The 24,138-nt window shown below is 34.7% G+C and overlaps 1 non-coding gene across 1 annotated transcript; it reads left to right on the top strand.

Annotated features, from left to right (window-relative positions):
* The first annotated feature begins 12,276 nt into the window (after positions 1–12,276).
* Positions 12,277–12,348, top strand: Smp_tRNA_02300_Pseudo_TTG.1.1. The gene has a single exon. It is a non-coding gene (tRNA).
* Positions 12,349–24,138: the final 11,790 nt, after the last annotated feature.

Consider the following 24,138-nt stretch of genomic DNA (forward strand, 5'->3'; position numbering starts at 1 on the left):
ATGATTTATTAGACTTTATAATTCAGACTACCTTAGTAGTGTATTCAATGTAAAACACTTAAAAAAGATGTTCACATTTGTATCAAGTATATTCTTGTAAAAAAAGAGTAATCATCAAGAGGTTAGACTTTGGCAAATTCACTTATTCTACATAAAATGTAATGGACTGATTTTCAATTTCAATTTAGTTGAAAAGTATCCTACTCAACCAGAGTATCAAACTTTGTACTGTTTTCTTACTGAAACCAAACTATTATTACTACTTGATTGACACTATTTGAAGTATACTTAAAAAATAGAAAACCATCAACATTACACTTGATCTTTTTTTAAACATGTCAACAATTGATGATGTACAATGAAGTGCTTATTTCAAAAGTTTAATGTTACGTTCACGATACTCTTCAAAATAAGAAATAACTTCTTATCCTTATTTTGAATGATCTTTAATATAAATCATTTATCACTATGGAGATTAATAGAAATTGTAGTATTTTACAATTATAGTTTGACTTTAACGCCATTGAATGACGACTCAATGGTCTAGATGTTAAGGATTTGTGCTCGAGACTGAATGTTCTGTGTTCGAGTCCCATGTGTAGGATCGTGAATGAATACTGTTGAGGAGTTCTATGCTAAAACAAAACAACCATACAGTGCTTTCGGGTTTATGTATCTACTCAATATTCTTAATATTATAGAGGTTATATTTCCGGGAAAAAATGTTTTGATGCCAATTAGTAACTCATCCAAGCTAAACACCCACGTTTTATGCGAGATGAAATCTTTGAATCTGAGTCATTTCAAAACTTATAACACAGTTAAAATACTTAAATGAAACTACATGGTGTACATTTTCTACTTCAGCTAATTTGTGACATCAGTAAAATAATGATTCTATCATCCTTCGGTAATTTCAGAGAGTATTACAACAAAACAAATTAAACCATTTAAACTATCCCTTTCGAGGTGAAGAATCTTTTAGAAGAATTATAGCGCCTCATGGTGAAAGCCAAGATTCTTCGGAAGTCACGACACTGATTCCCCTTCTAAAAACCATAGCAACAAGTTCTATAGGTATATGAAACGTCTCAACGATGTGGAAGACCAGGAAGACCAGTCAAACAGCAATGTAAATGAGGAGATACGAATTGGCAGTACTCGGAATCAGCGAAACCCATTGGACCCTAGCTGGACAGCAAAGACTAGATACAAGAGATATGATACTGTACTCCGATCACGAAGGGAAATATGCTCCACACGCTTAGGTAAATGCTCTAATGCTGTCCAGAGAGGCACAAAATGCATTTGTAGGATAGGAATCACATGCATCTAGAATTACCACAGCATAATTTGAAACAAAGAAGGAGGGGATCACAATGAATGTTATCCAATGTTATATACCCACCAATGATAGCAACGACGACATTAAAGATCAGTTCTATGAGAGGCTGCAATCAATCATAGAGAAGTGCTCAAGAAAGGACCTGACCATCCTGATGGGAGATCTAAATGCAAAAGTCGGAGTGGACAACACCGGATATGAAGATATAAAGGGACGACATGGACTAGGAGAGAGAAATGTAGTGGTGAGAGATTTACAAACCCATGAGCATTCAACAAATTGGTTATAGGAGGCACAATATTTCCATACAAACGCATAGACAAAGTTACATGGATCTCAACGGGCCACACCACAGAGAACCAGATAGATCATATTTGTATCAATAAAAAATTCAGAAGGACAATGAAAGATGTGAGAACCAGGAAGGGAAATGACATAGCTTCAGATCAACACCTGGTTGTGGCCAAAATGAGACTGAAGCTAAAGAAACACTGGACAACTGGGGAAACAGCAGTGCAAAGGTTTAATACAGCTTTCCTTCGAGATACTAACAAACTCAACGAGTTCAAGATGACCCTCCACAACAGGTTCCAAGCTCTACAGGATCTACTTAAAGAAGAAACTACGATGGAGGACAACCGGAAAGGGATAAAAGAAGCACCAACTTCAACGTGTCAGGAGGTGCTGGGCTTCAAGAAGCATCATCATAAGTAATGGATCTCTATGGGAACTTTTGACAAGATTCAAGAAAGGAAGAATAAGAAAATAGCAATTAACAACAGTCGAACACATACAGAGAAACTCAAGGCGCTAGCAGAGTACGCAGAAGCAAACAAGCAAGTGAAGAAGAGCATTGAAGCCAACAAGCAGAAATACACGGGAGAACTAGCAACGATAGTGGAAAGAGCTGCAAGAGAAGGGAATATGAAACAACAATATGATACAACGAAGAAACTGGCAGGGAGATATAGTAAACTGGAGAGACCAGCCAAGGACAAAGAAGGGAAGACAATCACGGAGATTGAAGAACAGAGAAAAAGATGGGTAGAACACTTCGAGGAACTGCCGAATAGACCGGATATCGAAGCAGCATCTACAATTCTTCCTATATCTGTCACTCCACCAACGACCGAGGAAATCAAAATGGCCATTAGACAAATCAAAAGTAAGAAATCGTCAGGACTTGACAACAAACCAACTGAAACACTGAAGTAAGGCATTGAAGTAAAGGCAAACGTGCTTCACATCCTGTTCTTAAAGATTTGGGATGAAGGACAAGTGCCAACAGACTGGAAAGGAGGACACCTCATCAAGAGAACAAAAGATCTGAGCAAATGTGAAGACTACAGAGGCGTCATACTGCTATCGGTACCAGGAGAGGTTTGCAACAGAGTGTTTCTGAGCCGGATGGAAGACGCAGTAGACGCCTAGCTTCGTGAGCAGCAGACAGGATTCCGTAAGGATCAGTCGTGCGTAGATTAAATCGTGACACTACAGATCATCGTTGGAAAATCAGTTGAACATCATGGAAACTTCCTCGACACTATGATGTACCTGAGAAAATTTTCAACGTCATCCGGAATTCATACAACGGGCTACAGTGCAAAGTCGTGGATGGATTGCAGCTTAAAGATGCATTCCAAGAGAGGACCGGAGCCAGACGATACTATCCAATCTCCACCTTTCCCTTTCTTCTAGTAGTTGACTGGATTATGAAAATGTCGACATCTGAGAGGAAACACGGAACACAATGATCAGCCTGGAATCAACTAGAAGATTTGGACTTCGAAGATGACTTATCCCTTCTATAACATACACATCAACAAATGCAGGTCATGACAGCCAATGTATTAGCAGCCACTGCATCAGTAGGCCTAAACATACGCAAAGACAAAACCATGATCCTCAAATACAACACAAAGAATATCATTCCAATCACAGTTGATGGAAGAAACTGTAGAAGAGTTGGAAACGTTCACGTAACTGGACAGCATCATCGATGAACAAGGAGGATCTGATGTAGACGTAAAGGCAAGGAGTAACAAAGCAATGACAGCATTCTTATAGCTGAAGAACTGCATTACGAGACATGCACCAACTTTAAAATTTGAATGTGAACGGCAAAGACGGAGATCAATGAACACAGTGCGTCGGGAATCGGAAGTAGACATGAAAAGGATGAACAACAACTGGAAATAACCGGAAAGGATTATCTATCATAACTTGAAGTGAATGATATTTCTATTTTTTTATTGTACATCTTGAACTGAAGTGCATGACAGTAATATAGTGGGGTTGAAGCATAACGCTTGAGACTATGTTACAAAGGATTATTATTTATAGTTTTAGTATTTAATTAAGGGACTATTTGACCCTTATAGTTTCATATTCTTCTATTTATAAGCTTTTATTTGATTAATTAATCACTGTCATACGTTTTATTAATCCAGGTTTATCATCAGCTGATTGCTCTGGCCTCGGATCACTTATGATTAAGTTATGTACATGTAATTTTCTGATAATGTTGCTGTGTTGTCAGACATTTGAAGTAGATTATTGCATTAGTAAGACTGGTAGGTCCTGGGTTCGAATCTCACGAGTGCGGGATCGTGGATGCGCACTGCTGAGAAGTCCCATAATAGAACGAAACGGTCGTCCAATGCTTCCAGGTTTTCCATGATGGTCTAGCTTCAATTGAATCATGACTTCAACTATGAAAATACCAAATTCTCCACAAAACCCCTTCTGATCAATTAGCTTTTAGTCATAAGTAAGTTCAGTTTAACATAAAATTGACCTGTTTTTGCCTTCCTCTCCAGACTGAACACAAAGTAAAAAGAAGTTCGAGGAGCTATAAGCGTCAATATTTGTATATCTATTCATTGGTTAGTTTGTTAATTGATATCCGGAAGCTCACTGTTTCTACTGGAAATATAGTTGAACTAATTGATAATCAAACGAGAAAGAGGGATATCTTACAGATGATTTCCTGTCATTAAAGCCCAACAACACGAAACCTAATGCAATCCAAATAATCTGTTTCTTTTATCCAATACAACAAATATGTTTGAAGCTAGCATGTAAGCTAAATTTGTTAGTTGGTCATATGTTTTTTGATCACATTCTAAAAGGTTTTAATGTTAGTTCCGATGATGAGTAAATTTCTTATCAAGTTTTACGTCAGTAAAGGCTTATGAAAATTCCTTGATTTTTCATAACCTAGATGGTTAGATGAAATAACAAGATCAATAAGCACTTATTATGAGTAAATTGATTGTAGAGGGGTTACTTGTGCTATTTTTTTTCTTTGGGTAACTACAAACGTTTTCACCTTGTTGTCATAGTAACTATAATAAGCATAAACTCCCAATTGCTAGAAAGCATCTTGTCCGTTTAGATTTATCGACGTGCCGCTTATGAATGGTTACAATGCATAAGAATATGATCATATAAGTAGAAAGTATCAATAAAGCATAAATGGATAATAGCCCTGTAAGTAAAAAAAACGTATTACAGAGATAGCGTATAGTAATATAGTGGATATGTTTAATTATAAACCAAGTTTACACATGCACAACAAGTCACACATGGTAAGATGAGAGCAAAGTTACAGAAAATGATATACAGAACGATTGACATTAGGGATAATCTTAGCGGTTGATGTTTTGAGTGAAAGAAGAAGAGTACTTGACCAACAGATGAATAAACGTATGTTACATATATATAAGTTTTTGATAATTTCTTCATGTTCTACATGTTTGGAATGAAAGACAAACCAATATCGGACGAAACGGATGTCCATTCTCTGCTAATTTTCAATAGTTGTTTAAAAAGGGTCTATTCATGATGTAAATTATAGACATACAACAAACACCACAACTGACAAAAACTAACGTCATATTGGATTCACTTGGTATTTTTTATTTGAATCTTCTCATTGTTGTTTAGGACTGCAATTGATCAGTCTCTTATTGGTATATGTCCATCCTTTACGGATTGCCTCGATATTGCCTTAATTCACAAGCATTATAAGCAAAGATGGATAGTGACTAGCAGTAGAATCCAGTTTGACGCATGTTTCGTTCTATTTGGGACTCATCAACGGTAAATATGTGTATCAAAAAGTTGATGATCGCTCCGAGACTCAAACAAAGTATCATTCACTTCAAACGTCATCATGTTATCCAATTAGCTACTAAGTCTTGATAGTCTTTCGTTTGTGCAATGATTTTTCTAAATTTATATGAAAATTCATTGGCTTACGAGATCATTATCTTATCAATTAAATCTACTTATCATACACATCAATAACATCAGGTAAAAAAATAAATTTTTTCATCCCATTTGTTTCCTCTTATACATTCAATCGATGATATTTTCGTGCTAAAATGGATCGATTTTTTTAGGGGGATAGAACAATTTAATGTTTTTCCCCTAGCAACCATTTAAAAAAATACGATTTTATTTTTCAAAAAAAATTACATTTAGTCATATAATTAAACCGTTACATGAAAGGTATTAAGTAATTTTGTAAAATATTATTCTCAAAATTATACTGTATATAAACAACAAAATAAGTTTATTATAGATGAACATGCGAGATGATCGCTAATTGATCACGGATTGAAAAAAACAAACAAAACAATATACAAAAGGGGTTTTGTGGATATTACAGTAATTTTAATAGTTGAGATCATGAATCAGTTGGAGCTAGACCACCATTGGAAACCTGGAAGCACTGGACGGCCGTTTCGTCCTATTGTGGGACTCCTCAGCAGTGCGCATCCATGTTCTTGCCTCAAGAGATTCGAACTAAGGACATATCCGTATCGACATGTGGTTAGCGACCTCATCCCGTAGAAAAGTAACACGCTAAAAAACACTAAAATACACAGGAAAACTTTAGATACAAGTTTATTTTTCATTAAACTGTAACATAATTATAAACTGAGTATCTGTAAGCAAAGATGGATGTGGATTAAGGTAATATCGAGGCAATATGCACAGTATCCATATATGCCAATAACTGACTCATTAATTGCAGTTCTTAACATCAATGGGAAGATTTAAGCAAACAACAACAACAACAACGAAAAAACGAATTTCTAAGAATTTTAATTATCAAAACCATATTTTATCAATAGATAGAATGTTTAATATACTACTTATTTGTTTATTATTACTGATTTAGTTTTTATTACAATATTGCTGTCCTATGCATCAATGAGAAGATTCAAACAAGCGATATAAAATGATCTAAACCTTACCCGATAGCATGAGCTAGTGGATATCAGGAATCAGTAGTTAAGTGGATAACATGATGGCTAACGTTACTGGGTTCGAGTCTCAAAGTGAACATCAACTCTGAGATGCAGGTACAGTCAGCTGATGAGTCCCAAATACGATGAAACCGGAATCCTAGATTCTTCTGCTAGCCACCATCCATCATTGCTTATAATGCTTATGAATAAAGGCAATATGGAGGCAATCCACACAGGATGCACATAGGCCAATAAGAGACTGATCAATTGCAGTCCTAAACATCAATGGGAAGATTCAAACAAACAATACTAAGTGAATGTAAACTTCACCCCATTGCACATGCAAGTGGCTATCAGGGCTCAGCAGTTAAGTGGATAACTTGAAGGCGTTTGAATCAAACAGTACTGTGTTGGAGTCTCAAAGGGAACAAAAACCATAAGACGTAGGTTCACTCAGCTGATGAGTCCTAAATGAGATGAAACACATATATCCTGGTTTCCACTGCTAGCCACTATCCATCTTTTCTTATGAAAGAATGTTTGAGCATTTTTAATTGTTGCTGTAGCACAATAAAAACATATCGAGTACCTCATATGATGATCATCAATACAAGTAACGTTTTAAAAGTCGTTATAGTTAACTTTGTTTAGAGAATCATTGACAAATTGATCACGCCGACATATTTCTCATTAAATATTTATATTTCATTGCTTAATAATGAATACTACTGAATTTATTTAAGTAAATTATATCGCCAATATATGTATCGCATAGCAGTGTAGAAACGTGATTATTATATAAATAATTAAAAACACGTTTGTCAGATTCCTTTATGTTCGTTGTTTGAATCTTGATGTTTATGACTCTATTTGAACAATCTCTTTTGGTATATCTCCATCTAGTGCAGATTGCCTTGATATTGTTGTCTAGCCATAAGTATTTCTGTTTAAAATAGTTTGCCTAATTATCATAAATTATGCATTCTGATTAATATGCATAATTGTGCATGGAGGACAACTCACTGACTCGTTTGAGGTAAATACCAATGTCAGGCAAGGTATTTCAAATCCGTTGGCCAGACACTGTGGGAGAGAACAAACCGCATTCCAGCGGAAGAAGAAATGAGGAAGAAGTGCTGGAACTGAATAGAACACACAAAGCAAGTTCTCACTTGAAATCCTCAATACCAAAGGAAAGGAGGAAGATCACATCACAATGAGAAATGAAGACAGACATAAGAAAAAGGAACAAGAATTGAATAGAACTATAATGGAAGGCCCAGAACAGAGTGGGTTAGAAAATGGTGGTCAGCGGCCTATGTTCCATCGGAAGTAACAGGCGTAAGTAAGTAAGTATGCATTCTAAATTTAACTTTAATCAAAGTATATTTTGCACAAAAGCCTTAGTCTTACAGACATCATATACGATATCCCTTTATCATAAGATAACAATTTAGTCTTATGAATTATTGACTAAGACCTGTGATAATATAAACTGTACATTAATAAAAACTATCACAAATACAAAGGAATCATGTATCAAGTTCATTATTCATAGAATATGTAATATGAATATTAAAGATCAGAAAAGTGAAGACAAAAAAAGGGAAGACAATAGATTCCCCCCCCCCCGAAAAAAAACAGGAAATGAATCTCATAAATTATACAATTCGGATTATATAAATTGATTGCCAACGGTAAGATGATCAAAGTATAACTGAGCAAAAATAAATCTGAAACTAAGTAATCAAAGTGAAAGTTGGAAATTAAAATCTTCAGGTCAATACTAAAACTATGCAGAATTATTCTATGTTCCGTAAGCAAAGATGGATAGTGGCTAGCAGTGAAATCAAGTTTGACACGCGTTTCGTCCTATTCGGGACTCGTCAGATGAATGTACTTGCATCTCAGAGTTGATGTTCACTCTGGGATTCAAACCCAGTACCTTTCGCTCCAATCGCTATCGCGTTATCTACTCGACCAGTTGCAGTTATTAAAACATCAACGGGAAGATTCATACAAACAATACTAAGTGAATTTATTCTATGTTCCTCCACGAGGGTTAACAGGAATAAGTAAGTATCCTATTTGAAAAGATGAAATTCAATGTAGTTTTTTTGTTGTTGTTGTTGAGGATAGATTCAATAGGATATCATCTGCTAAATATAATACAACACAAATGATCGCCGAAATTCTAAACAACTATGAAACTGAATAGCTTTATCTTACCAAAATATTAAGGGTCCCAAGACTAATTACCATGAGAGATCTTTTGATAATTACAGTGTCAAAAGTCATTTATTCTTGTGTACATTTTTCCTATGATCTCTCTTGGTCTTCTAATGTTTTATTGTTATCGAAGAAAGTTTTCCGTTTGATTTACTACATAAAAAGGCTGCAGTCTTTTGGCATTACTCAACATTTACTCTTACAATTTGTCAATTCTCGCAAATTACTTGTTATTCTTTACTGTTCTCCATCATTCCTTCCAAGGCTTTCGAGAAAAGATTTTGCTATATTGTGGAGAGTGCTGAAGGCAGTTAGCATAGTGTGTGGTGAACCTTATATTAATGTGGTTGTGGATAGACATCTAAAGTCGTACAAACTCCTGACACGTGTTATCTTATCAGAAAATAACCATCCTTTTCATTTATATCTTTCCCATTGTATGTCTTCTGGTAGAACGAGACGTCAATACATTAGAATCCACGCACACAAGCAAAGGTATAAACACTCTACAATACCTTATCTAGCAAATAGACTATGTAACCAACAGGTTATTCGAGCTAACCTAATCAGTAACCTCTATTCTTAAACAAGTTTCTCATTAGAAAGTTATACAGATGCAAATCTTCTTTAAATAAATAATATTTCATTTGATTCCGGATAGTTTATTTATTGAAAATATGCTCACTAGTGACTGGCTCCATGAGGTATTTCCTGAAGTTATAGTGAGAAGCAGTGACCAGTGGAATTCAGCCAGGTCTGTTATGAGATAGTAACTCACTGAAGACAATGGTGGATGGTGGTGCGATTTCGTGGATTATTTGAAGTTAGACATTAACACCGTTGGATGTCGGCTCAAAGGTCTAGAGGTTAGGCGCTCGCGCTCGAGACCGATAGGTCCTGAGTTCGAATTTCGCGAGAGGGGATCATGGATGCACACTGCTGAGGAGTCCCAAAGTAGGACGATTCGGACGTCCAGTAGTTCCAGGTTTTTCATGTTGGTCTAGCTTCAATTGACTCATGATCTCAACTAGTAAAATTACTATAACATCCAAGAAAAACGTCTTCTGATAATAATCAAACTACTAGTTTGTGTTCATTAACATCAAGATCTGAAATATGTTTGAATAAATTACCTTGATTGAGTCTCAACTACTATCAGTAAAGTACCAAACTGTTATGCTTAGACGATGATTGTTGATACAAATAACTAATCAAACTCATGTTATCATCATCTAACCCTACAAGTTTCACATATTTCTAATTGTAATTCATAAATTTCACTTGTCAATGCTCCTCATTAGAATTCATTACTTACCAGTAGCCTTGCGGATACGCAGTTTTCAAGATCGAATTATTGATAATAGTAATTGATATAACGGATGACTTACAATACTTTATTTTCCTCTCTACATGTATATTACAATGCGTTAGTACGTTAATAAGACTAATCACGTTATATCGGAATCAGGATTAACGACGCAATATAGAGAACCACATTAATACTAGAGAATACTTTATTCAAGACAATTACAAGTAGTCATACATAATAAGTTCTGAGTAGAAATCAATGAGAGGAGAGCAAACCACATATTAAATAATCCGTAAGCTGTGGATGTTTGTCTACTCTCAATGACCGATCATACTTTACTTTGACTACCATATATCAGTAATGATAATTAATCTAAAATTCACCTTGATAATTTCATCTTGATATAATAACAGAAGGCGGTAACATGAACTAATGTACACATCTGTTATGTACTATGTTGTATATAACTAACTGACTTTCTTTGATTTGCTCAAATGTACAATAAATTATTGATTATTACAGTTTTCTGAAAGTGTTTTGTTGTCGATGGATGATGATGATGATAATGACTATAATTTGTTTTTGTTATTTTCATGTTGATTATTTGACTAAGTTAATGTATTCCACAGTGTTTTTGTTTGTTTGTTTGTTTTCTCTTCAGTGCTATTTCAATTATCAGGTGTATAACAAAATTGATTTGACAACAAAATGTCGATAGGAATCATTGGTTTACTTATTTGTTTACGTTTTTGTTGAAAAAAAAAAATGCTCCAACTTGTGAAAAGCAAGAAAGGCAAAGTAATCACCAACATTGAAGTAAAGAGAAACAGTTGGGTAGAGAACTTTAAGGAACTCTTGAATCGATCAGCTTCAATGAACCCACTTAACATCGAAGAAGCACCCATAAATCTCTCAATCGATGTTGGCCCACCAACAATTGAAGAGGTCAGCATGGCCATCAGACAAATCAAGAGTGGCAAAGCAGCATGATCAGACAACATTTCAACAGAAACACTGAAAGCAGACGTAGCAGTAACTGCAAAGATACTCCACATTCTCTTCAGTTTTTGGGATGAAGAACAAGTACCAACAGATTGAAAAGAATGACGTCTGATCAAAATGTCAAAAAAAGGCTATCTCAGCAGGTGTGATAACTACAGAGACATCAGTCTTCTATCAATACCAGGAAAAGTCTTCAACAAGGTATTGCTAAACAAAATTAAGGACTCCGTAGACACCCAACTTTGAGACCAACTGGCTGTATTCCGTAAGGATCGATCGTGCACCAACCAAATCTCAACTCTACGGATCATGCAGCCCATGTTCACCATTGGTTCGGAATCAAGGTTTTCCAACTCCCCTAGATGGATCCTCCTTATCCACCTAACCGGTTAAACCTCTGGACATTTGTTTTTAGTCCCCTAAATTTCATAAACAACACCCCCACCACAAGAAGGCAGTGTGTAGGACCTCTCTGATAGTGGTGGTATACGAGTGGTCATGTGAGAGCGTTTGGAGAGAGAGAGAGAGACACGTGACTCTCCTCATTCTCGGCCGTGCTATGGAATATATATATTCCTTTTCTTGTTCAAAATGAATTTTGTTTTTTAACTAAAGTGTAATTTATTTTGAACATTCCTTAGAGAATTATCAAATACAGGATATTATTGCTTTCTGTCAACAATATTAATTATAATCTTGTAATACATTAAACGAGGGAATTTAAAAAATTAAGAACGGAAATAGTATTGTTGTGAACGAGAACACAAGTGAGGACAATCCAATGTATTACAATACAACATTACAGAACATCTGAGAACCATACAGTAAATAATTCATTATGCCAAATGTCAATCAATCGCCTCAAACTTTATTGTTTCTTCATTTCGACACCAATCATACTTTGTTCTCGTTGTCATTTCTTCGATCATCTTAATCTTCTGCTGCCAGGCATTTCATTGTCCATTGATGATAAATACTACTTATATCTAAATTCAATTAGTATTGTTTGTTTGAATTTTCCCATTAATGTTTAGGATTGCAACTGGTCCTAAACATCAATGGGAAGATTCAAACAAACAATACTAATTGAATTAAAACTTCACCCCATTGCACAAGCAAGTGGCTATCAGGATTCAGTAGCTAAGTGGATAACGCGATGGCGTTTGAAGCAAACGGTACTGGGTTCGAGTCCCAGAGTGAACGTCAACTCTGAGATACAGGTACATCCAGCTGACGAGTCTCAAATAGGAGGAAACGCGCCTTGTCCTGGTTTCCACTGCTAGCCACTATCCATCTTTGTTTACTACTTATATCTGTTGATATCAGTCGCACAAAACACAATACTTTTGTTGCATTATGTGGTATTATATGGTATTGAACTTGAACTACCGAAAGTTAGGCCAAATACCACATTGAATAAGCAAAATGAAAGTGATGGTTTGTAAAATTTGGAGGTTTATTTCTATTATTATTAATTATTTATATTTAACATAGAACTAATCAGTCCCAGTAAGAACTTCGATAATTGAGTTGATGTATCAAAAGTATTGGTATTTACAAGATGATCATATTTTAACTAGTTGGATCCATTTACATCACTATAATAATAATAATAATAATAATAATAATAATAATAATAATCAGTGGAACTCGAATTCAATATCTTTTTGTTAGATTTATAATGGGAGTTGAACCCATCAAGTAAATGGTGATGATGACTTTAAAATAGTAGTTGAGAAAAGTGGAGAGTAAGTTGGGCTCCTTTTTAACTTTAAATTAGAGTTTGACTTCCTTTTTACTTGCCTACTTACGCCTGTTATTCCCAATGGAGCATAGGTCACTGACCAGCATTCTCCGACCCACTCTGTCATGGGCCTTAATTTTTAGTTCTATCCAATTGTTGTTCATTCTTCTCATATCTGTTTCCATTTCTCGGCGTATTGTGTTCTTTGGTCTTCCTCTTTTCCGTTAGCCTTCAGGATTCCATGTGAGGGCTTGTCTTGTGACTCAGTAAATAGGACTCACCATAATATTTTGGTGGCCTGTTTGAATATATGGGTCACCTGTTCCTTCCATCTACATATTTCGACAAGTTATCTTTTTCTCTTGTTTATTTTAACACATTGTTATGTTTATTAATTGTATAATCTTCCCAGGTGTTTCACGAAACGTTTACGACCTTTCACTGTACAACTTACAAAAAAGTATATTCAGAGACATCTTGATGGATGGCAATATACACCGAAAAGAATGTACATTATTCAAATGTTGATTCCTGAACTGCTAAATTCTAACTACCGTTCACTAATAAGACAAGGAAACCTGCTGAAGTACTTTGTACTGAAAATCCTATATTGTAGCGGTAAAGTAATATTGAATAAAGCTAATAATAATAACTGTAACAATGTTATAATAAGAATCTCTTCCTATTCTGTCAATAATATAAATAGTTTCAGGTGTTTTAAATACAAGAAATGATAGTGCATGATTATCTCAGAGAAAAACAGAAGATGGCCGACCTTTAAAGGTACATATACGGATATGGCTAATATTATAACGACCAAACCATCCAGCTCAGAGAAGAAACCTACATCAAAATCATCCACCTGAGATACAAATCTTCTCCACCACCGGCTAATATTATAGTTCAATTAGTTTTGACCAACTCTAACATACAGAAAAAGTGTTCAGGATTCGCAAAATTCATATCATTATAGCAAAAATAATGTTTAACAATAATAAGAAGTATTTGATTCAGATCATGAATCGATTGATTTTAGACCGTCATTGAAAACCTGGAATCAATGTACGCAGATTTTGTTCTATTATGAGACTTTTCAACAGTGTGCACCCATGACTCCCCACCTGGGATTCGGACCTGGAACTTGCAGTCGCGAACGCTTAACCTTTAGAACACTGAGCTGTCATTCAACGGTGTTAACGTCTAACTCCAACCAATTCACGAAATTATGCGACCAACTTCCCTATCACAATAGTCAAATATCATAGATAAAGAGGATCTTCATTCATACGTTCATACATAAGAAAATGTTTTTTTTCATCAAGTTTTTATCAAAATATAATGATTATTAATGAACAAGTGATCTATTAGGTCGACTTGAATAATTCTGATCACAATTTTTTATTATATTCTTTGACCTTGAAGATTCCAAGTGAGGGCTCGCCTTGTGACGCAGTTGGATACATTCGTCAATGTTTGTCCTATCCAATTCCAGAGTCTGACTCCCAGGGCAGAGTTTAAATGGTTTGAATTATTTTTTCTGATCAGTTTTTTGGGGGGAGATAGCTTTCGATGGGATGTTGTCACTAAGCAAATGCCCGAACCTCCTCCTTTATCCGGACATGAAGCCGGCAGTAACCAGAGAGGGGATCCAGGCGGAAGTTCAACACAATAATATTATATAGTGAAATATTATCGCTCCAAGTATTGACGAATAACGATTGTATGTTGATTTGTTTTTACGTTGATGTTTCATTCCATCTCATCATCTCCTATTGGGCTTCAATATTCTCTTTTTCTTCTCTATTAATTAATGAGATTATCTTATTAGTTGGGTTCATAAACAATACCTGTGTTTTTAAAGAAACTCTTGTATCATCAGCGGCTAAATACTTAAAAGTTTCAAAGTAAAAATGGCAAAACTTCTGAATAATACAATGAAAGGTAACTATAGTAACTCAGTTACTAAGTGATTACTGATTGTTATTGAATAGTGATCTAATTTAAAAAAAATATTTACCTCAATTCGAGATATTCATTGTTCTAATAATCAGTCATTTCATAGTGCTATTACAGTCAAGTTAAGTATTGTTGTGTATATAAAAAGATTTCATACGTTTTGCGAATAATCTTTGATCAAGAGAAGGAAATAGTCCTATCGATAAACATCTATTGGACAAGATATAAAATTATCAACATGAAAGATTTCATGGTGTTTAATGAACAGCTAAGATCCAGTCTCTTGAAACATACTAAAGTTATTGATATCAAGCGTCAGACACGTGTTTCATGTGTTCAAAACGAGATAGTTGTTAATTATATTACTTATAGTTGAATTCAATGCAAGCTAGATCATCACTGAAAATATGGATGGCTATTTCAACCTAGTATGAGACTCCTACGTAGTGTGAATTCACGAACTGATATACGGGATTTGAACCCAGAACCTTTAGTCTCATGCGTGAACACTTAACCCACAGACCATTCAGCTCCCATCCAACAGTGGTAATGTCCAACTTCGATAGATCGTTGATCTTACGTAACCCCTCATTCATTGTATGAGGTGGATAACTATCCCACACCCTTTACCGTTTGGACTCCATCGGTCACGACTTCTCATTAGAACTCTATGAAATCCAAGTTAAAGCTTATCACCGGTGAACACATGAATAACTGATGGATATTAAAGTTGATAATAATGAGCTGTAATAATCATCCCATCACTAGTTACAATTCAAGTTCGAAATTGGTTAAAACCAAAGATAATTTGGTTCTCAGCATACTACTATATTTGAGTGGAAAAAAGTATGTTCTTGAATGTATCGAGCAAAATTATCGATTATACTTAGATTATTTACTTTTGTTATATAGTTAAAGTTTATTATTTGAGGTAATAAAAGAAACTACGATCTTTTTTTTAATACAACTAAACATCTTAAGCTAAATTAAACTGTAAGTTAGGACAAACAAATCTACTTTAATCAGTAATATTGATCATCTCGAAGAAAATAATTAACCATCTAATCAATATAATAAAGAACATATTTTATATTCTAATTTTAGCTTATCATTTTCGTCTTGATTCATCTTACTTTATTTTAAACAAAATTAGCGTTCATCCTCGAGAGCAAAGGTCCTTTGTTTGAGTTCCGCATGCAGAATCATGGATACACACTGTTGAGGAGTCTCATACTAGGAGAAAATGGCGTTCCAGTTCTTGCAGATCCTCAATAGTGATCAAGCTTAAATGGATTCATGAATTCAATTATTAAAATAAATTCATTCAAAAGCCTAGTTCCTAGGTAATTTAATTTTTTTTTCTTACATATTTAGTTAAATAGATTTAACGAAAACAATTCAGTGATAAGCAAAGATGGATAGTGTCTAGCAGTGGAATCCAGTTTGACGCGTGTTTTGTCCTATTTAGGACTCGTCAGATGGATGTACCTGCATCTCAGAGTTGATGTGCACTCTGAGACTCTAACCCAGTACCGTTCATCTTTGCTTATAATGTCTGGTTCTCCTGCGAAACAAAACCAAGCTGTATTGCTTGGGTTAAGCCAGAGAGCAGTGTCTGACTCTCCTGTTAAACGGAATTGAGCTGTACTGTTTGTGTTGTCACGTGAAAGTCTGGATGGTGTCTGGTTCTCCTGAAAGCCAATGCAAAATCACCCTGACCCACAAGGGTATATTATATAACTTAAATTAATTGTTCGCCAAGAAAAAAATTCATTTCAAAGATAGGTTAAATGCTAAAAATCATTTGATGTAGGAATGAAATTATTATTACAATGATTTTTTATGATAATGTCAGGCGGTCTGCTTGAATATCTGGGTTACCTGTTCCTAACATCTGGATATTTCAACAAGTCGTCAGCTTTTTTGTTTATTTTAACACCTCATTATGTCTAGTTGTCTCATAACCTATTCAGGTGCATTCATGAACGTTTACGACATTTCGCTGTACAACTTACAAAAGAACCCAATCAGATACATCATGGTTGTTGGCAAAATACATCGAAAAGAATATACATTATTCAAATGATGATTGACTGAACTGCTAACATCTAACTGGTGATCAGGCAATATGTTATCGTCAGGATAGATCAAGAAGTAAGAAACAATAACTTGTTGAAATCCTTTGTCCTGAGAATTCTATACTGTATCAAAAATATTATATTGAATAAAGCCACTAATAATAATAATGATAAATTAAATTCACTTGGAATTGTTTGATTGAATCTTTTCATTGATGTTTAGGACTGCAATTGATCAGCCTCTTATCGGCTATATGTGCATACTATGCGTATTGCCTCAATAAAGCCTTAATTCACAAGCGTTATAAGCAGAGATGGATAGTGGTTAGCAGTGGAATCCGGTTTGACGCATATTTTGTCCTACTAGGGACTCGTCAGCTGGATGTACCTGCATTCCAGAGTCGACTTTGACTCTAATACTGGAACCCAGTACCATTCGCTTCAAAAGCCATCATTTTATCCACATAGCTACAGAGTCCTGATAGGCACTTGATTGTGCAATTTCATGAGGCGTTGAAAATTTAACTTTTGAAGCTTGAACTCACTGAAAAAGCAATTCATACAACTTGCCATACATTCATTTACCAATTTGATGGTAAGAATTAAACCTATCAAATTTTTAATATAGGTTTGTAGAGATTATTCAATTTTTATAGAAAGCATAATCCGATTTATTATGGGACTCCTCAGAAGTGTGAATTCACGACGCCGAAACCAGAAGTTGAACCCAGGACCTGTAGTTCAAATTAAAGCAGTTTGCGATGTCAATGAAATTTAATAATCTCTAATATTGTCATATTAAAAGTTATCATATGCTCACTTGTGAAAAGATACAAGACAAAATTCCCAGTGTTCTAATGAGAAGCCCTGTCAAGTAGAGCTAAACCATGTAAGATGTGAGGATGATACCAAGCGATGATAATAAAACCTTGTCAACTTATATCGTGGATCAATTGTAGTTGTACTTGTAAACCAATAGATCTCAATTCAGTAGTCTAGGTGATAAGCATTCGCGCACGAAACCAGAAGTTCTAAGTTAGATTTTCGGTTGCGGGGTCGTGAATGAAAACTGATAGAGAGTCACCTACTAAGAAGAAACGGAGTCACAGGGCTTTTAAGTTTTCATTGATTGTCTAATTTAGATCAGTTCATGGTTTTAATGACAATCAAATTTTACTGTAAGATTCAATATCATTTTTGTTATACTGATGCATCGATTCGAAATACATCTTGAAGTTTATACTGATAGTGTCACTTCTATTGAATTTCTTATCCATTACTCTTGAAAAATCTAATTGATTGGATAAAATGCTTTTTAATGTTTCCTGAGCTTATCATGTCTATTGAGAGAAATATTCAGGATCGACCCAACATATATCAATCAAAGAATTCCTTCCAACTTTTCGGCTCTCTGAGTTATGATCATGTGTAGTGTAGTCCCAGTAACCAATGTTTCCTGAGCTTGTCATGTCTATTGTGAGAAATATTCAGGATCGACCCAACATATATCAATCAAAGAATTCCTTCCAGCTTCTCAGCTCTCTGAGTTATGATCATGTGTAGTGTAGTTCCAGCTACCAATTAGAACTTACTAGTACCATATGTGTTCGCGTAATGACACCGATTCCTGTGAACAGAACTCATTTGTGATCGCTTCATAATCGTGACACTCACCATGAATAATTTCAAAATACAAAACTAATACAAATAAATAAATCATAATCTAAACACAGCAACAACAATAAACCAGTTCATACTTCTCTTTAGATCTTATCATCTGTTGACCTAAATAACTAAAGAAAACAAGTACAACAACAACAACACTGGATTATCTTGAAAAGAAAACTTGGACTCAATTCGTTTTCATTTATAAAATAACCATCTGTTATGATCATGTTTCGTAAAGTTTTTTTTTCACAGATATTATCATTGATGAATGACATAGGTCTTTTTCTTTTTAAAGTTAGATTATATTGTTAAATAGTTAGTTCATTGTGATAGAACTTTTATTCGAGTTCACATCCTAAAACTAAATATTCATATATGTATATATATATAGGAGTAACTTAGCATCGTTAATCAATTGCCTTTGTAAACGTTATTATTTTAAACCCGACGGTGTTTGGAATCACAAGGCAATATGAAGCAGTGACTACAGTTTATTAGAGGATAGAGAAGATAACGAAGCTACAAGATCACCTTACTTGGCAAACAGAACGAAAGTCAAAGATACACTGACAAAATAGGTTATTCTAATCCGTTGTTCCTGGTCCTGCTAACTAGATCAAGAATTCTCGATGAGATGTAGAGAATATATTCTACAAGCACCCAGAAATAGGATGTCACTAAGCACACAAATCAAGCTTATTTATACAATAATAGAAACGCCGTTGAGAGAGTCACAAAATAGCGTACGGAACAAATCTGTCAATTAATGATATTCAAGAAATTTCGAGTGGAAAATGCAAGCTGTAGGTCAAGTAAGCGTTAGTTTGTGCAGATACATGAAATTTAATTTTTGAGGATAAAATTAAAAAAAATGAGGACTTTTTGCAAATGAGTTCTGGGGATCTAATGTGCTCGACATACAGAGCCGAATTAATATTCAAATCGCATAAGGGCACAAAAAGGCAAGGTTAAGGCTAATAATAGGATTGAGTACATATAAACATGAAGAAAAAGAATGAATCACCAAGCGTTATTTAATCTATCAACATTTTAGCTAGAGTCTGTCGAGTGACTAAGTGTACACGTTTATACAGATATGACAGTGATCATAATAGTACAAAGAATAACATTGTCTGTAAGGTAAGTTAATAAAAGAGGTTACCCAAAATTAACCATAATCGAAAAATATATATATCATTTGGTAAGTATTGTTGTCACCTTAGATTTGTATTTTTCCGATTTTGACACCTCAGTTTCTATATGATAGATCATTAATAGCGTGGGCGATCTAAGCCACAAGTATAGAACTATAATCTCTGTTTGAATTCCATCCCTTATATGCACATAAAACTAGTGATGAAGTTCAGAAAAAGAAAAAAGAAAAGAACATTGTAGTGAACAAAACGCGAATGGGGACAATCGAATGTATTGTTGCACAACATTACAGAATATCTCATTAAAATATGAGAACCATATAGTGAACAGTTAATTTGTAAACTATCAATCAATTGTCTTAATTTGACTGTTTCTACTGCAAAAAATATCCATCCATAGTCTCCGATTATAACTTTTCATTCATTTTCGTACCAATTACGTGCCGTTCCCTTTCCCTCCTTATCTATCTTCTACTGAAATACATTCAATGCCCGACCATCATTATATACTACTGAAGTGGATATCAGTAACCCATATCACAACATGATTGTCATAAATTTTCAAAATATAGATTAAATTAAATATTTTTTAGTGAATAATTATAGGATTTATCAACTGTAAAATTTATTTAAACATTAGAGATGATAAACAATGTCAAAGGTCTCATACTAGAACGAAACGGCCGTTCATTGCTTCCTTGTTTTCAACTGTAGTCTAGCTTAGATCGACTTGTGGATTCAACTGTTACTTACTTATTTACGCCTGCTACCCCTCGTGGAGGAGCATAGGCCACCCATTAGCATTTTCCATCCAACCCTGTCCTGGGCAATCATTTCCAGTTCTTTCCAGTTAACATTCATCTTTTTCATATTTGCTTGTATTCCCCGATGTAATGTGCTCTTCAGCCTTCTTCTTTTCCGTTTCCCCTCCGAATTCCAAATTAGGGCATGCCTTGTGATGGAGTTTCGTGATTTCCTCAATGTATGTCCCATCTACTTCCAGAGTCTTTTCCTAATTTCCTCTTCAGCTGGAAGCTGATTTGTCCTCTCCCATAAAACGCTGTTGCTGATAGTATCCGGCCAACGGATATTGAATATGCTGCGTAGAAAACTGCTTATAAATACTTGTACCTTCTTGACGATCGTTGTAGTAGTTCTCAACCCTTCAGCTCCGTACAGTAGAACTATCTTGACGTTCGTATTGAAGATTCTGATACTGGTTGAGAGTTGTTTTGAGTTCCAAATGTTCTTCAATTGTAGAAATGCTGCCCTTGTTTTGCCAATCCTCACCTTTACCTCTGCATCAGATCCTCCTTATTTATCAATGATGCTACTCAGGTACGTGAATGTTTCCACCTCTTCCAGAGTTCCTCCATCAAGTGTGATTGGGTTGGTTAGTGTTCTCCGTGTTGTATTTGAGGATGTTGCTTTTTCCTCTGTGTAGATTGAGGCCTATTGATGAAGAAACTGTTGCTGCACTAGTTGTTTTCGCCTATATTTTTTCATGCGTATGAGATAGGAGGGCTAGGTCATCTTTGAAGTCCAAATCGTCTAATTGATTCTGAGATGTACATTGTATTCCATGCTTCCTGTCAGATGTCGAGGTTTTCATAATCCAGTCGATCACCAGAAGGAATTCAACTTTTAGGATAAATAATTATTTTTCAAATGATCTAAGCAATTTAATCAGTAAAAATACATCTATAACTTAAAAAAGCAATAATACAATAGTTATGGTAATTTAATCACCAGTGGAATTCAGACTGATAATGAAACTATGAAACTTTTATGAACCAATTATTCATTTTAAAAGATCTACCAATCATCATTGAACAAATAAATAGGTTAAACTAACAGGTGAGAAATGAAATGGTTATACTTAAGAGTATTCGTTACAACTTCATGGGATAAATCGTTGCACAGAAATGATGCATAATCCACTGTATTCCATCATTAATCATCTTATACTAGTGTTGAACAAACTCTGAAAAGAAATGATTACCTTATACAACATAAACTCTAATAGTGTTGATAAAATCTGTTACTGTGTCATCATTCGAAGATTGATTATTACAGTCAATTAAGAATGAATAAATGTTAGTTAATAAGATTGTGAGGTGGTTGTTCAATTTTGTCATAACTTTTGGCTTTGGGTCCAATTAACATATAACGTAATGATACCAACAATTAGAGAACTGTGAATTATCGACCGGATCAATGATGCACAAACCCGTGGGAGCAGTCTAAAGTCCTTATAAGTCCTTCTTCCTGCTTAGCCTTGCCTGTTAAATACAGAACATCAATCTCAGCCTCCACGATATGGATAATGTATTTCAAACATACTGGGTTTATATACAAACCAAATAGATCACATCGTACCATAAAATAAAAAACAACATATGTACAAGATCTAGCCAAAAGTGGCTATGAATCTGGGAGATAGTAATTGATAGACTGGGGCACAATTCAAGAATAGTAAATCGTATAATGATAGTCTATAAGTCAAAATAAAGCTTATAATAAGAGGAATAAGAATATACATAGTTTAATTACTTAACAATTACACAATAAAAATATATGCATAGTATTAGGCCATAAATAGACCCTAACAGTTACCGTTTAATATCCGTAATTTTCTACACATTACTCTTTCTAATTCATAAATCCCGTATACGTTTCATAAGAGTTAATTGTAGTAAGTTGTATATACGTCAGCATATGTATTAACTACATACAGACGTCAATATTGCAGAACTTAAGTTACCATAGCGTCTCAAAAACTACAATAAAGTCATAACGTAAAAGTAAACAACGTCTAGATATAAATTAAACGTAATTTATTGCGTTATTCACTGTTTTTTTCCTGTCATTATTGTTATTCATTAGCACCAACAAGTTTCTAATAGTTTTCATTGTACGAAATTCAACCTCATCAACTAAATTTTATTCATTAGATATTCGATCAATTCGGATTATCTAACATTCTGTTGGATTGATTGAAATTAGACATTAACACTATTGGATGTCAACTCAATGATCTACAGGTTAAGCGTTTGTGTGCTCGAGACCGTTAGGTTATGGGTTTGAGTCCGGCGAGCGAGATCATAGATGTGTACTGCTGAGGAGTCCCATACTAGAACGAACGGCCATCCAGTGCTCCCAAGTTTTCCATGGTGGTCTAGCTTTCATTGACTCATGAATTGAACTAATAAATTCTATTGGTAAATAAGAGAGCTGTAATGAATTCTTCAGGGCTTTCTTGCGAAAAAATCTATATGTAACTTACAGTCTATTCAAAATAAGATAATGAGACTAAGCAATGCATTCAGAATTAATATGTGGGATTTCAGAGATGATTGATATTACGAGCTGACTTTAGTTTGATAAGTTTAGAAAACCTGGAATCCCTGAACTGTAGCTCTAATGTTGCAAGGGAATCTTCAGCAATTAGTACCTCTCAACGCTGTTCGGGATCGATCCTAAACTCTCCAAGTGTTATAGCGAGTGCTTAACATGAAATGACTATTTATGTGAAGTAATTTCAGGAATTCTAGTAATAAGCTTTTACTAGCAAGATTTAACTGTATCGTCTATCACGAAATAGAAAGGAAGTTGATCAGTATTTCGAATTGACTGAAATTATAGATTCAAACTATTGGCTTATCGGTGTAGAGGTTAAACACTCGCTGTGAAACATAAGGGAACTGGATTCAATTCTCGACTAGTCATGGATGTACATTGTTGAAAAGTAATATACCAACAAAAGCAACTGTTCAGTTACTTTAGGTTTTCAGTGCTCATCTACTTAAGATCAGTCCTTGATGTAAACCGAAAAAAACTAACTGAAAACTGGAGAGAGTAGCTCTATAATGGTATATTATTCGTATTATTATCCAATGCCAAATTACTCAATGTACTTACAAAACGTTTACTTTTTGTCAATCAATTACAACTACACCTGTTACAAAAATTTACCAATGGTCTATATTCTACAGTAAAACGTTAAAGAAGAACGAATTACCATAAGAAATCATAGTTCTTAATAATAACCTACTTGGAATCAAACTGTTTTATACCAATTAAATGTTTCCATTAATTTTTAGTTTATAAAATCACTAATCTTTCCTACTGCTGGAGAAGATTTGTAGCTCAAGTAGATGATTTTGATGGAGTTTTGTTCTCTGAGCTAGATGGTTCGGTCATAGGGCTTTCATCATTCTTCCGAATGACATCATCAGCACAAACTTCAGATAGATGTGAAGTGTTCAAATTTCTCCACATATGGTTCACAGCTTGTCCAGTACACCTTGATGTTGATTGGTTTTTGTTGATTTTAAATCTGTCATTGTTTACTTCTTTGTTTTAAACAATGACAGCTAGTGGCCATCAGAA

The sequence above is a fragment of the Schistosoma mansoni genome, chromosome W (assembly GCF_000237925.1).
Source record: "Schistosoma mansoni strain Puerto Rico chromosome W, complete genome".
Classification (NCBI taxonomy): Eukaryota; Metazoa; Platyhelminthes; class Trematoda; order Strigeidida; family Schistosomatidae; genus Schistosoma; species Schistosoma mansoni.